Genomic DNA, 17,133 nt, shown 5'->3' on the forward strand with positions numbered 1-17,133 from the left:
CTAACCACTATCCCACCTAATTTGAAACCTTTTAATTTGATTTTTACTTTATTCCTCCAAACTACTCATTTTTGTTACTTACACTAATATTAACAATCCATTATTTTTTTGTGTAACATTTGTGATTTTTTTTAAATCAACTTTTACTTTGTTTCATAGTATTAATTGTGCATAGATTAAACTTTTGACTCTTCTTTTCTCTCTTTGGCTTGCACAGCTCTTCTCTGATTACCTTATATAAATAGATATATTTTTAGTTTAATAAGAACACTGAAGCAGCTTTTCTTTATAATTAATTACTTAATTTTAAAGTAAACTTGTCATTTCTAATAAATCACACGAATCAAAGGCCATACATACTAATTAAAAGTTTATAGTTAGTTTATATTGTGTATTTGCATATCTGTGTCAGAGACAGTTTGATATGTTTAATTTATGATGAATGTTAAGCAGAATGAATAAATAGTGCAATACATGCTACTATAAAAAAAACAAGTTTGCATTAATTAAAATCCCAAATGAGAATCACGAGAAGCATACTGCTGTAAAATGAGACGACACCTATCGGTGGTCACCGTTTGCCCTGTTTATGAACGATTGCAGGTACACCGCATACACAATTAAAAGCACTAATAGGAAACATGTCTGCGGTTTAAAGTCCAGAGTTTGAAAGGCTGGATGACCAACGAAAGGAAAACAACGTGACGGCGTCGCTGGACGCCTCTGGCCCAGATGTTCAGGCTCACTTTAAATATTTCACAGGGGGCGGTACCTTCAGCGGTGCTCACCAATGGAAGGCCAAGGGGCGGTGCAAACACGGGAGTGTTGTGGATGTGAAAGATGGACCACCTCGGCACAGAGGTATGCTGAAGCTCGGGAAACCGGGACAGGGTTGAGAATGAAAGCAGCCAGGACCGAGAGGATTAGGTGGAATGAGCCACTATCTCCCACTGTTTACAGCAGCTAGAAATAAAAGCAGCCCGGACAGTAGATGAATTGCCAACAATGGCTTGTTTGAGCCTGCTTTTTCAGCAGAAGTCTCGGGCTTAAATGCGACCGCCAGCCGTATTCATAATCGGCAACACAAGCAGAAAATATTCCTAGCCCAGTGACTGAGAGAGCCATTGAGGGTTACGCCTGGGTCAAGCAGGTATTTCGAGGAAGGCAGACGCGAGAGCTCCCTTTTTCTGCGTACTGGATGGTATGAAGTAAGGAAGGTACGCTCGCAATGAATCGGGCACAGCACTGGAGCACTCGCCGGCTAGAGAAGGCGCACTCACGAGCGGCAACATCAGCAGCTGGATCGCCCGTGTTTGTTTGCAGTCTATAACGGATCTACAACTTATGCACAAGGAATCCGGTATCACGAAATCCGAGAAACAGGAACAGATGCAGTAATCAATAACTAGAACAAGGTATCGTTTTACACTCCACCTCCCGCCTTCCCAATTACTGAGCGCAGGGCTCTGAGGTCATTTAAAGCACGCGCTGAACTCAGCGGCAGCCGAAACGGTGGACGCGTGTCAGCGGGATTTAGGAAAGGGGCAACGGGATATTTTTTCACCCACCTCAGCGGACAAACACGCAATTTTGTCTTGGGGAGAAAAAAAAAAGTTGGACACCTTGGCTGAATGGGCTATTGGTTTTTGTTTCAATTTTCTGGAAATCGTTCCAGGCAGGACCCAGCTTTCATCTCCCACCATCTAAAGAACTCAAAAGGTAGGTTTTCTAGAACAGTGCATGCTGCCAACCTCCGTCCTCCAGAACACCAGCTACAAAGTATAACTGGCGACATATGGGACTGCTCCTGTCGTCACTGGCACACGCTTAACACTGCGAGCCCTTGCAAAGATTTAAGCGCTTAAAAAGTTTATTTCTGAAAATGAATATAAATACATTTGTACTAAAAAGTGCCCATTGTCGATAAAGAGGTGTTAATTACAAAAATTGAACTAAACGACACAGGTTATTTCTGTCAGGTGGAGCAGCAGGGGGTGCTGAATACTGTCAAGCCTTCGGCCAGTCGTCTCAGTTTCAAAAATGAATAAGGAAGTCTGCGAGAACCAGCTAATCGAAATTTTACACATTAGAATTGTAAGTAGAGCGCTATAGCTTCAGACGTGCTGATGGCTTCCCAATCATCTCATACTTAACAGAAGAGAAAATGTAAGACTTACTAAAGTGCAACTTTCTTTCCTAAGTCGACATGGTTAATAATTACACAGGGTATTTCGGTTACGTTTCCATTACGCATTGAAAAATATTGGGTTTTACTTTGGGAAAGTGATATCCCTGTACTATGTGTTTAAAGCATTTATTCTCATTAAAATCTATTGAACATGCATAACTTCTGTTGGCAAATCCAGTTACGTTGTTACAGCTTTACTGTAAATGAGATGCCGTTTGAAATGAAGGCTAAACCAGTCTAAACAGTCCGCGCTCTGAGCTTTAGCACTACAAACCCGTTGTAAAGTACTTTGAATCGCCTGCTGTCTTTACAGTCTGATTTCCCATGTTTTGTTTAATCGATGTAATTTAGAAAGGTGGTGATAAGGATCACCACGCTTAGTACTTCATTTATTTAACAGACGCTTATATTCACGACGACTTGCAAAAATAGAGACACACACGCGAGGTTCGAGTGTATTTGGGCGCTTGGCGAGTCAGTGCGAAGCTGGCAGTCAACTGAGAATTCCGAGCTTTCTTAGAGAGTGAGAAGTGTAGTAGTGACGTGACAGCGGGACTTACAGTCGACAATTTAAAAGGGACAGCATATCTAAGACTCAAGAACCATTTAATCCAAACAAACCCGACATTCCCAGTCACGCTTAATCCAAGACTTGCAGCGCCAAACAAATATAGCGCTCGCAAACGCGCTTGATCTGAGAGTTTCCGCTCTGTAGGCAAAAACGCAGACTCCAAAGACGTTATCTATCCATCCAACCAGGAAATGCACAGTTCAATTAAATAATACTTTCTGAAAATTTTGACAGGTTTAAAAGCACATACTAGTGTCCCTGCGGTGGATTGGCACCCTGCCTTGTGCCCCGTGTTGGCTGGGATTGGCTCCAGCAGACCCCCGTGACCCTGTGTTCGGTTTCAGCGGGTTGGACAATGGATGGATGGATACTAGTGTCCAGTTATGATATATTAAAATTACTTTGTTCATTACTATGTACGCTTTTTAAAATAATGGCTCTTTAGTGGAAGTTTACTGGGTTCTGTGGTTCTTTGTTTGACAAAGAACCATTTAGCTCCATTAAGGGTTTTTTTGCCTATATATAATTTATAGTAGTTTACAGAGTAGAGCAGAGCAAGAAAACCTGAATTTAGCCTGTGTTATTGTAAGCAGTACGAGTCCTAAATCAGGGAGCCATTGGTATTTCACAAGTCGGGCGTCAGCTACTTATGTTTGTTAATGGAATGTTACGGATCTAAGCAACTAAGAGTTCTTTCTGCTACCTTTATGTGGAGGATTCTTTTAGGAACCAAAACGTTCCCCTGAACAACTTAATTTTGATTTTTAAGCCTGTAGGGCGACAAGGTGCCAAACGGACGGGTCTTCTGTTCGCCCGATTTTTCGCTAGCATGACTTCAGTCAAATACTACAAATTTGATGGGTGTCTGTCTGTTATTATCTAAATCGAAGTTCACTTATGTATACAGATGTTGCAAAGTTACTTTTCCTCGCGCCGTTTTGAATTTGTAAATTGGTATAACTGATCTCCTTCTAGCGCGCCAGCTAAGAATATATTGACTTGAAGTGAATCATTTAGCCAGTTGGAGATTATCGGCTTATCAATAACCACAAATTGGCAGTAACACCTCTGTTTAGGTTTTCTGACCCTGGGATTTAGATTGCAATCAGCTTTTATCTGCTTTGATTTTCTGTGTTGTGTATTTAAATGCATTCGTTTCTGACAAAGGCAAACAACAAACTTTTCTCGTTTTAGCCATGTTGCACACTTTTTCTAGTTTCTTAAAGGCCTGCTCAGCGCTTGATTCAGAAGTTTCGATTTTTTATTTCTCCATATAGGTAAACATTTTGTGCCACATGTATCATTTCAATATGCCCTTTGAAACAAAATGTGCAACTCGGTGACCGAGACGTACGTCTGAATGGGAAAACAACCTTTAAGAAGCAATTTCGAGTCGTTTCAAAAGCACAAACCGGCGTCGCGGGTATGATTTACTTTTCCTCAGTTCTGTACTATTTTGGAAAAGTAAACTTGCAGAATGGGAAAAGGATGGAGGAGGCAGGCGTGTGGCGGGGTAGAGGCATCCTAAGTCGTGTCATTACTTTTTTCTGCCATGGATGTGTGCTCTGCAGAATTCTTTTAAACATCACATCCCAAACACAGCGTGAATGTTTAAAATCAAATTTTCTTTCAAGAGTCTATCTATCTATCTATCTATCTATCTATCTATCTATCTATCTATCTATCTATCTATCTATCTATCTATCTATCTATCTATCTATCTATCTGCGTATTAATTAAACGCATCGTTATGTTTTGCACAAATTTAAATCCATGAATTTGTATAATTTTGCAAGACGTTCAAGGTTTTCAGGCAAATGTGTAATGTTCCAGCACCACGTTTTCCCCCGTCTTTGTTTCTTGTTTCTCCTTATACGTTGGTATTTCCAAACAGGTTTGCAATGGTTCAGTATGCACTGGCGTCCTGTCCGGGATTGGCTCCAGCTAATTGTGTCTAAGTCTGCTAACTTACAGGCTCTGACTCCTTACAACCTAACAATGAAATTAGCAGATGTTAAAGAAACTGATTGGAATAAGGGACGATGTTTTCCACAGAAGCAGAATAATCATGTCACTGTGTTAATAATAATAATTACAGCTTATAAACAGTTTATGATGTGCAAACCGGGAGCAATAGCTTGCGCTGCAGCCTCAAGGATCCAACGTCCAGCGTTCGTAATTCTCGCCCGTTGATTGTTCGTGTGGAATTTGCATTTCCCCCACGGTTATCATTAAAAACATAGTGTGGTTAGCTCTAAATGAGGTGTGTGCATGAGTAGGGCAGGTAATGGACTGGCGCTCTGTCCGAGTCTGGTTGCGATGATCCTACTGGGATAGACCCCGCCCCCCACCGAGCCTCCAAAGCGGAGGATGTTACGTTATCGGGTGCGTGGGGCGGGGTTTTATAGTACGGTAGCGCTTTGGTAGCCCTGTTACGTCACAACGGAGAGATTGGGGCTCACGTCCCGGGCGCTCCTTAAGTGGAGTTTACGTGTTCTCGCCATGTGCATTTGGACTTCCTCCGTGTGTCCCGATTTCCCCCCAGAGTCTAAAGACGGGCAGGTTAGGTACATTGGCGATACTAACTAAAGACCTGGTGTGCGTGTTTCCGTGTATTTGCCTTTGCTATAGACTGGCGCCCTGTCCAGGGATTGTTCCTACCTTACGCCCAATGCCTGATGGGATATCCTCCAGCCTTTCCACGATCCTACCTAAGATTAAGCACGGAAGATGTATGGATGCCACATTACAGTCGCACAGAAAATAACCTGTAAATTTATTATTTTCAGGTGTTATTACATCGACATCACAGATAAAGTTTCTTCAAAAACAAACTTAAAAATCAGTTTTAGAAATAGTGTAACATCTTTTAGGTATTTATTTCGGTTTATTCCAAAAACGTGCCCCTGTAGTAAGAGAACATTACACTCCCATCCGAGTTCTAGAAAGAACAGATGATTCACATGAAATTTGCTCGCTATCCAGAATAATAATGATGCAAATCAGCTCAGATTAATGGCCTCTCGAATTCCTTAAGCGGTTGGCCTCTTTTCATATCCAATGCACGGATGCCGGTTTGCCTTGAGGCTAAGACTCCCACTTTATCGAAGACACTCACCTGGATCTCTCAATGGAGGTGTTCTTGCACTTCTGACTATTCCGCCTCGTATCTAGGTCACCACCTGGAGCTTAAAGCTGCGAAGCAAAACACATAAGACGAGGTGAATGCTGCATAATGTAATATCACTTACTATTATTAAAGAAAGGAACAAGTTACTCTCACTTTATGCATTAATTAGTATATTTAATAGGATGAGCCCCGCTCCTCAGAGGTCCTTTTTTAAGGCGACATTCAAGCGGCAGGAGTACTCAGGCATGGCGTCGGGTATTCTTCCTCCTCCGCCCTTTGAAACACTTGGGAAATTCAGTAAGTTATACTTTGAGGCAGTTGAGAATTAATTTCTCACCCTAAGGCCCCATCACTCCTACTTTTAACCCTTACCATCGGTGCTTGACGTACCGGCACCTCTTCCAGTCCCAACAAAGAGTAGCGGCGCCTTTTCGCGAATCTTCCCGGGGGACCCAACGATCTTCGATCAAATGTTGATAGATCCCGACCCTAGAAGCTTCACGGGGACACGCTTTCCATTTGACTCTTACTCTATTGCAACGATCGATTTTTTCCCTCTGTACTGGCACATTTCATTACCGTACAGGCGAGCACCAAAACCTCTTCGCAAAGGTTCACCTCAGGACCCCGGCTATAGGCGGTACGGCCAAATCGATTTACTGCCACCCTATCTCTGCACTCAAAACTTCACCGGCCCCCCTCCTCTAGCCCATTCTTTGATCAAATGCCCAGGTAGCTCCATGAAAACTTAAAGCACTGCTTATCATCCATCCTTCCATTTAGCATCTAATCCAACACAGCAGACAATCCTGAACCTGACACCATGTGGGAAACAACGTGGGGCGCTTCTAGGATTTGATGGTATTGGGGTCTTAGTCCCCTTTATGAGTGTCTTCTACTTCAACCTTCTCCTGAACTCTAATTTAACTTGAAAACATATCTTAATCAGGGCTTTCATCGAAACCAAATTACTGCTGACCCAGTACTCCATGTCCTCTTGGGGTCTTCTTCTTTCTCATGATGAGTTTTAAATATTAACTTAAACATCTTTAAACATCTTAGCCAATCATCTGCTACACTCTTAAGTTTCGAGTACACTGATATAGGCATGTAAAACATTGAAGAATGGCTGGGGTTCCTCTTGAGGTTTTAGAGTTCGCTGTTCGGTTGTTTTGTCCCCTTGGTGGTTCAACAGTACTTGTAATAAATGAACCCGTGTGGAGAGCTGGGTTTGGCTTTTCATGTTTGCTGACATACTGTTGCAGGAAAGCAGGGGTTGTCCCGTTGGTGGTTTTGACATTGGTAAAATCCACGCCTTCTTGTGGACAGGTGGGGTTAGGGGTTAGGCCTCTGAAGCCCTTCATCCCTGCTGATGTCGCTGGAGCACACTGACACTGGTACTCACAACCACTCCTAGGTGGCCCAATTCAGAGTCACTTAACCTGCTCCATCTTATGTGGGACACCTGATGCCAAAACTTAATATGAACACAGGAAGAACATGCAAACTCCACACTGTCGGTTGCCTGGCCTGGATCTGCACACAGTTTAGTTTCTGCTTTGTGTATGACACTGTCAGGCTAGGCTCCCTCTGATTCTCTATTAGAATCAACCACTGGCTCCAGACTAACATGGTTAGAAGGTGTCTGAAATATTAGGTGGAGCATTGCATGCTAAAGTGTCAAAATTCCAACAAGTAACAGTATAACTCAATGATTGATTTAACAAATGTGCACATAAAACAGTGTACCCTGAATCTTGTGCCTAAACAAAGGCGAGCGAGACATAATTCAGAAAACACTGAACTGCCTTCATCAAATTAAGATCTTGTCAAAAGATGAATTATAATGCAATAAATAATAATAAATGACCATTCAAAAAAATCAAACCTCAACTTTCCTACTTGTAATTAACGTTTTACATATTTAAGAAACTCTATTTTCTAGACTTATTTTTCCATATTGTGACTGCAGGTTTTAAAGGCCCATCCATTCCCTGCACTCCATGTTGTCCTGATGAGCTCCAGTAGACACTTCGCAGGAGAGTACAGCGTGTTCAAGGTTCCGAATGAGTACCATATTTGAATGAGGCGCTAATTATTATGTTTACATATTTTTCTTCTAATTTAAACATGGAAACGTGGGGAAACAAGTAACATTTATAATTTTATCATTTTTAGCTTGTTCGGATTACCTGTTCTTCACTGAGAAGAATTGTAAACTTGAGTGTTGATTTTTACCGAACTGAGTCTAGAAAATAAAAATAACAATGAATGAAACACCAATGTGGTACGCGATAGGGATGCATCCTCTCCTTCACTTATATACAACAGTACCATACCTTCATCAAATCCGTCTTTATATGATATGGAGGCAGAACATTAAAGAGAAAGAAACATGTAGGAAAATGCGAAGAGAAACAAGCAGGACGGGGACATAATGAGTCAATCAGAATTATGTTAAAGGAAGTAGAATCCCAAGTTACACGAATTCAGCTTTATGCGATTGGCTGGCAGAACGCTAACAGAGAGGTTGCCGGGATAGTGGGCGGAGTAAAGTAGGTGCGGACGGCTCTTAGTAGAAGTGACTTTTTGTTAGGATTCCAGTTGGCTCTGCAGGTTTAAAACGTTTGACTTGTGCTCCCTCGTCAAAGAAAGAGAGTTTGTTTAAAGAGCATAAGGGCGAACACAGACTGGGTCTGTATCCGGGGGGTGGTTGACCTACACTTCGCAGCAGGGGTCGGTGATATCGCGGTATTGCCCCACCAGGCACAGCCATAAGGTAGAATACCAGTAGTTATGTCAGTTTCATTCCCATACAGCAAAAGCAGCAATATATCGAGAGGGCGCCACTGAATACTCACCTGTAAGCATAAATATTCTGATCACAAAAGAGAGAGATTTCCATTTATCCAAGCTAAATTGATTTTGTCCCTCAAGGTGCATGAAACTTATAGCTGAAGCTCCGTCAAAGGTAAAAAAATATGCAGAGCACAGATTCCATTTTTAAAGCTATTCATTCTTGAGAATATTATACTTAAAAATAACGGTTTTAAATGGCACATTACTTTTGCTTGACAACGAACCGTTTCAAACGGGTAGAGGGTTTTTTTCTATACTTTGGGTTTTTCAAAAGGTTCTTAATCTGTCGGCAAAACAGAAATCATTTGGCTACCTAGGAGGATACCGAGAGCTCAAGAAAATCTGAACTTAGCAAGCGTCATTATGTGGCACTAGAGTCCGTTTAAAATCAGGGACCCCGTGGTATTTCACAAATCTAGTCATGGTTATATCTTGTTACGGATAAAAAGGTTCTCTCTAGAACCTTCCTGTGCTCTTAGGAAACAAAAATAAACAAATCTGGCAATTATATTACAAGAGTCTTTACGGATTGTGCACTGAGTTTTAATCTATTTTTTCTTATTCATTTTAATATTTGTAATTCACTCTATTTAAATTTTCAGGGATATTTAAATTAGCTAATATAAAACACACTATTGGCTAAAACACAAAATGTCAGTGTACAAGTTCAGTAAGAAAGTACGTGTCTCTTAGAGCAACACTATATATTTAAAGCGTAAAAATATTCATGTTCTCGTGCATCGAATAACATGGATGAGGTGAGAAAGAGCAACAAAAAAAAATGCATTTATGTCCTTTTTAAAAACAGACACGCTTAAGGTTGTTTTCTCACAAACATCTTGGCGATACACGATCATTTACATATTTAGGGAAGACGTTGTTAATTAAAAATGAAATATTTCTGTTCGCTGTCAATCCTCTAAAACCTCTAAAAGTTTGCTTTACTGATGCATTAAGTCCTTTATTTTTAAATCGATGTGTTATAAATATATCTTATTTATATTTTGGATCCCAATTTTAAGATACAATGCAAAATTCTGGTAATATTTAAAACAATTGCTAGCCAAATGAGGACCAATGAAATGGATGTGCATCCTTGAATTATAAACTGAATAGCGGGTAAACTGCATAGGAAAAAGGAGTACAAAAAATTCGACCGACTTTGATTCACTGGTAACTTTATAATGGGATTCGTTTTCAGAAAGTCTTATTCTAAATATGCGCTCTCGGCTTGAGTCATTTCAGTAGTGACTGAGCTGCGGTAGCCATTGAGACTCCGCTGTTTGCGCGCAGACTATAAACACTAAGGCTGGGTGGGAGTGACGCGTCCAGATTGGCTCGGGGGGCTTGGCTGTGGGCTACAAAAGACAACGCTAAGGGACGGAGGCGCCACTCAGTGGGAAAAGCGGGTTCAGATGAAAACGGCTAAAATATCGTCTGTTCATATTATATGTATGGCGTATTGCATATACTAAATCAAATGATTTTTGCGATTAGGAATATTAAGCGTCTTTTAGCAACACCTTTTGTTAAACACATTCATATTGGGGGGGAAATGTATAACATCTCATTTTATGAATTCATTACCAGTTGTAAGTACCGTACTGTTGTCAGTTTTGTAGCCTGTCTGAAATCTGACCGTCATTCAACAATTCCATTCTGCACCTGAAGAAAAGTCTTAAATAATACTATCTATCTATCTATCTATCTATCTATCTATCTATCTATCTATCTATCTATCTATCTATCTATCTTATAGTCAGTCAGCCAGGCAAGCCAAATCCCGGGCAGAGCGACAGCCCACTGCAGGACACACACACACACACACACACACACACACACACACACACACACACACACACACACACACACACACACAGACACGCTAAGCACACACTAGGGACAATTAAGGATCGCTAATGCATCCAACCTGCGTATCTTTGGACTGTGGGAGGAAGCCCACGCAGGGAGGACCCGGGTCTCCTAATTGCGAGGCAGCAGCGCCACCACTGCGCCACCCTGCTGCCCATCTGTTATATAGTGCCTTTCCTATCTATCTATCTATCTATCTATCTATCTATCTATCTATCTATCTATCTATCTATCTATCTATCTATCTATCTAGCGCTTCATGGCAGGTTGAAGCGCTGACCCATGTCAGTGCAGGATGTCACCGTACAGCGTCATTTACATTTACGCCACTCCCGCTTGACTTTGTATTTGAGGCTCCCAAGCGACAGGTTAGTTCAGATTAAGTGCCTGCTTTACCCCCTTGTGTTTTTAAAATTGGCTCCTACTTCGCACGACGCTGTATTGAATTAAACAGGCGTTGAAGTGGTTATTTTTTGTCAGATTTGTTTTTTTTTTCAAATCTGACCTTGAGTTTACTGATGGAGGGGGCTAGAGCGTGAAGAGGGGGCGGCCGGCCTTCTCCAGTTGCTTGCCTCCTTGTCGCGGTGTTGAGTGTCACTACGGGTCTATTAAGCAAACCTTTCGCGCTGTCAAACAATTAGCTCGTAAGGGTCGCTATCGATATCCTGAATGTCACTTCACAGATTGTGTTCACAAAGGCTTAAAACTAAAGAACCGGTTAAAGGAATAGGGGGAAAAAAAGAAAAAAAACTTTTAATGCGAGGATAGACGCCACAAAGGATAGATCAGTTACTTGGCATCGATCGCCAGTAGAAAACCCAGGATTAAATAAAATGGAATGCTGAGAGGAAAATCAATAGTTTAACCCCGAAAAGCTATACAATATTTATAGGAATATTGTAAGGTAATCGAAAAGTAATATTTTCCTTTATCACATTTAGCCGGTAACCATTACTCGTTAGGCGAGTGTGGCTCCGAGACTTCACGCGTGATACGGTACAGTATCAAATATGGAATCCTAATAATTAGACCGCCCGCTAAACTGTTTTTCTGAAAATTAACAGTATTAACCATTAGTGTTAGGTGTAACGTGGAAACCGCTAGTAAGGGAGCAGTTTGCAACAGTGAAACAATTAGTCGACGAGAGGTCAGAGGTTGCGCCTGATGGGGTTACCAAGTCTCTCCATCTCGGCACCGCGCATGCGTTTTCGGGGTTCTGTAGGCGCTCGTCTCGCTTGGCGCTTGGTGGTTGTGCCGCTTTTAGCTCATAATTTCAATGAATGATTTCGGAATAATCCATTTGGTTTATATCAGAACAGAAAATCAATCGAACTAAAATCCTGCTCATGGATTATTAAGAATATAATTTTGGATACGCCATACTACGTTATCTTTACGATCAGTAAAGGACGGAACGCTTAAGTCATATCAGCCGCATCTAACAAGGAGGTGCACATTTTAAATACTGTAATATATCGATACAGGTCAGCTTAGTTATTCTTTTCTTCTTCTTTTCCCACGTGTTGTTCGTGTTGCCCCTTTGTAACAGTGATTTTATATCTAGAAAAAATGCATTTTACATATCATATAGCTGATGCAGGGCAAATCATTTCTAAACCTTCTGTAAGGTGCGTTTCTGATTCAAAGTTTTTGCTTCTTTTTACTTCAACATAATATTAATTTCACAGAGAATTACCATATTTGCAGGTTGACTCCTGGATGCCACTTGTTTTCTACTTCTCTGCATCCGATTTGCTTTGGAGATGCCTGAACAATTGCTCCGTGTTAGCAGTGCTGAAAACACTAACTGCAGTATGGGAGATATAGGCAGATAAATACATCTTCAAACACCCCTCGCCATTTGGGGGTTGTATTGCTCAGCTGGTGATGGATCTCTTATTGGGGAGTACAGTGGAGCTGTGGTTAGCTGCTGGATTCTTCATCACTGTCTCGGGACATTATGAGGGGATGACGGATTCTGCCTTGGTCTTGGTCACTTTTACATTGTTTGTACATTCACTGACTTGGACATTTTGTTGTCTCCTTTAACTGACTTGTGTTTTTCAATTCCATTTTCATGGAATTACTTGGAGTGTTCTTGTTGTCTTCATTGTGTAGGTTAGACCCGGGTTCTCCAACTCCGGTCCTGGAGGACCACCATGGCTGCAGGTTTTCATTCTAACCCTTTTATTTAATGAGTGCCCTGTTTGTGCTGCTAATTAACTTCTTGTGAATTCATTTTAACTGAATTGCTTTTTTTAAGATTTGTTCCCCTGAATTTCTTCATCGTTCCTCTTTATTGCTTCATTTCTTTCCTTAAATGGCACCCAAACAGAAATGAAATGTGAAGTGAGGGAGCCAACAGAAGACCAACTAAATCAGGGCCTCAAACCCCAACCAGCTGCTTAATGAGGCGCTGATTGTTGTTAATTAAACCCGTTCTTTAATTCTGTGTTGTGTTTCTGCTCTCATTGTGCATTAGCAGACATTTCTGAAATGGTTGATTTTGTCTTTTATAAGAACACTGGTCAAATGTTTTGTGGAACTGAGAAGATCAGCATAATTCCTGAAGCCTTCACCTTTCTTTATTTTCAGATATTGTACGATGGACACCAGTTGTTTTGGCTCATTTTGTATCTCATTATTGCTTGGCTGCTCATTAAGGAAAAAGAAACAATTAAGGGGTCTGAATCTACAGCAAGTCAATTCAAGTTAGTTCAAAAGAAGTTAATTAGCAGCAAAAACAGGGCACTCATTAAGAAAAAGGTTAGAATGAAAACCTGCAGCCATAGTGGTCCTCCAGGACTGGAGTTGGGGATCCAACATACTGACTCGCCACAAGTTAGACCTTCCAGATTCAATGGCATTTACTCTCCAGTCAACTGAAGCTCCAGACGGGTGACCGCCATTGAACTAATGATTTGACTTCTAAACACAACTGGCCATACCAGCGATCATTTAGGGGGCTCTTATTAAGACTTATGTGCATTTTATATTTATAATTCATTTAGATCACTTGGCAGAGATCTGTTTTCACTTTGACATTAAAGAGTCTTTTTCTGTTGATCAGTGTCAAGTCCTCTGTGATTCAGTGTTGTGTAACAATAAAATGTCAACGCTTCTAAGGGGGTGAACACTTTTTCTAGGCACTGTATGGCTCTCTTAGTTGTCCTTTTGCCAGGTTGAACCAGAATGCCTACAGGCCTGCTTCTGTTTTATAGATCTTTATATTTATAGATAAATAACTCTAAAGTGGCATTACATCATGCTTTAAAATAAGTCCGGGGTTACGTTGTTCAGTCTTTCTTTTATTTGTTAGTTTCTCTTCAGTAGTGTAGACAGCCATTATTAGCAGAAGTGACACATTTGATGTGATAAACTAAATAGCATTAAAGGCAGAAATATGAAATTTGGTTTAAAGAGTAAAAATAAGTCCAGACTCACAGGTTCAAAGACCTGGGTCTGAGCGCATCCTGATGTCGGATATCGTGATATTGGAAATGACAAAAAAAAGGCCATCTGGGAGCAGCATCCAGATGATGAGACCCCCAAGAAAGCCGTGCCCAGCAACAAAATGAAATGCTGTAAAATAATACCAATAATAAAATATAATTTATTTGAAGACGTGAAGACTAAAAATAAAAAAGTCTGAATTGGGATAAGCTACGCTATTTCTTGGTGTTGATAAGAAATGTAACGATGTACGTCATGAGGTGGAAGTACACAATAAAGAAGATTATTTGTGTCAGATATCTGAAATATTAAAATGTGTGCTTAAATGTTTAAATATTCTTAATAGAAATTTATCCTTTTTTACCTTCTGATAGAGATCCCGAGAGGGGCAAATAACTAATAAAGGATTTAAAATCACATCACATTTATAATCACTAACCTTGAAGTAGTCTAAAATGAGACCCGTTTGAAATTCATCAATTTTTAATCTTATTAGAGTGGCTCTTAGAGGGCTGGGACCACTGGTAAAGAATCACATATCAGTAATATTATCATATTTGTGATCAGCAACTTCGAAAGAGCATAAAACGACACTCCACGGGCCCATGTTACTGATCCCCATCCAGTATTTTCAAAGTTTTGTGAAACGCAGGAGCTTTGACTCCTCATGTCCCATCAGTGAGGTCCGCTGATGTTTGATGCGCAATTTCAAGTCCTTCTGCTTATTTTGTCTGATGACGCCTATTGGTCTACTCTTTTATTGTAAGGGTGTCATTTCCTGCATGAAGTATGGTCCAAAAAGTGGCCAATATGTGAGGGCTTTCTGGGCCTAGAGGGCCAAAAAGAGAGGAGAGCTCCCAAAAGCTCGACGTCTTATAAAAGGAGACATCAGGATGAGGTATAACATAAGTGGCGATTTAATCGTATGGGTAAGTCGGGGGCCACAAGACAAAAAAACAGAACTGAAGCGATATCACAGCATTCTTAAGTACGTAATTCTTATGAACACAACAGGCATAAATGTTCTTTGATATCAACAACCTGGGAATGCAGGAGATGATGATTACACCCACAACCATTTTGAAAGTGTAAGACTCAGAACAGAACGTGACCCAAAGTGATCCATTGCTTGAGTTTTTGTGATGCATTTTAAATTGAGCCTTTATATCTTAATATTTCAGAGCAGTCATTATCATTACAATTTAGCATTCTGTCCATTGAACAAAAAACTGGAAACTGATCAATATTCATTTGCAATTCTGCCGCCACTGTTGAGTATTTGATGTTGATGTCGAGATAGCCTTTCTTGCTGTCCTTTGGTGGTTGTCATGCATGACAATGTCTTGATAGATTTTCATTTAGTGTGATTTCGGAAGCCAACATTCAGCTGCCATTTTATCATCACTGGTGCTGATAGCCCAAAGCACAGATTGAACTGCATTGTCTGCCGCTCCTTTGGCATTGACATGGCCCCCTCCAGGCGGCTCCACTGCTCTGTTTGTGCTGCCTCCCCTCCTTGCGCATTCACACCACCTACTTGGGGTCTCTGAAACAACACCATCTGAACTGGCATTCACCAACTCCATGAGTCAGTCCAAAGCTGGTCCTTCTGAGGTCTCCCTGATGGCCACATAACAAGGCCAATGGATGTAAGCAGAGGAGCAGGTTTTGTAAGTTCTGCTGTTGAAGAACCTGATCCTCTTTCAGTCTGTCTCACTCACAGAGGATGGCTTTGTCCCCTCTGACAGCGTCTCTGTCCCATGTCTGTCTGGTCCCACCTGAAAGTTCATGCCAAGCTGACACTGGATAGCTTTGACTTGTTTTCTTTGTTTTTTGACTTTGGACGTCAGTTCTTTTAGTTCTTTCCTCGTATTGTGGTCACTTGCTTGTCTCTAGACTTTGTCTCCATGGCGTTCCCTTAAATTACTCATCTTCTGGTCTATTTCTTAAATAATAATCCTGCCATTTTTGTTTTGCACTTTGACCGAAGCCTCATGCCACCAAACAGGACTGTGTCGTCTTCTGCTTGATTTAATCCCCTTATATAAGCGAGTCTGTGACATTAGTGAACTTTGTAAAGACCAAACAATGATGACATCTGGAGGTCAATGAACAGTCTTCTATAAAATCAGCATTTTGGAGCTCCTACAGCACATTTGGAAAGTTGTATTGACTGGTAGGAATAAACGTTTAAAGAGAATGACCACTTCGGTTTAGGAAATAACCAGAGGCTGAACTGAACCAAAAAGGAAAGAGCATGAGTGTAACCATGGGACAGAATTTAGCCTGATTACCAGAAAGTTCAAAGAAAAAATCCAAAACACCAAAAAAGAATGAATCATTAGGCAAGAATTTAGTCAAAATGAAGGCGATCATAAGCCACAAATTCTAACCCTAACTTGAGTTTGTTTCCCTTAACTAAAACTACCAGGAACATGGAGGCAGATGTTGCAAAAACTAATCCAGCATGAGCTTACTGATGGCTGTACATTGCAAACTGAGGACCTAACACAACACATGACATTCATATCATGTGAATGGCAACAGGGAAAGCAACTTGTGAAAAATGTGACTGGCGGCCGTTGAAAAATATCACAAAATGGTGGCAATCACAGGGAGGAATTTCCATCCATCCATCCATTTGCTGACCCGCTGAATCCAAATACAGGGTCACGGGGGTCTGCTGGAGCCAATCCCAGCCAACACAGGGCACAAGGCAGGAACCAATCCTGGGCAGGGTGCCAACCCACCGCAGGACACACACAAACACACCCACACACCAAGCACACACCAGGGCCAATCCACCTAACCAGCATGTCTTTGGATTGTGGGAGGAAACCCACGCAGACACAGGGAGAACATGCAAACTCCACGCAGGGAGGACCCAGGAAGCGAACCCGGGTCTCCTAACTGTGAGGCAGCAGCGCTACCACTGCGCCACCATGAGGGAGGAATTTGTTCATTCAAAATGGCTCCATGATGAGGTCAATATCCACAACATTAAAAATAATTAATAACAAGAAATATACAGGGTGAATCAAAATTATGTCAACACTAATG

General features: G+C 41.2%; 1 protein-coding gene across 1 annotated transcript in view; it reads left to right on the top strand.

Annotated features, from left to right (window-relative positions):
- The first annotated feature begins 830 nt into the window (after nucleotides 1-830).
- Nucleotides 831-17,133, top strand: part of LOC120517779 (exostosin-1c-like) — a 496,489-nt gene continuing 480,186 nt past the window's right edge. Inside the window, exon 1 of the mRNA XM_039740259.1 lies at nucleotides 831-1,719. The gene's annotated coding sequence lies outside the window, so the exon portion shown is untranslated. The remainder of the gene's footprint in view (nucleotides 1,720-17,133) is intronic.

The sequence above is a fragment of the Polypterus senegalus genome, chromosome 17 (genome assembly GCF_016835505.1).
Source record: "Polypterus senegalus isolate Bchr_013 chromosome 17, ASM1683550v1, whole genome shotgun sequence".
Classification (NCBI taxonomy): domain Eukaryota; kingdom Metazoa; phylum Chordata; class Cladistia; order Polypteriformes; family Polypteridae; genus Polypterus; species Polypterus senegalus.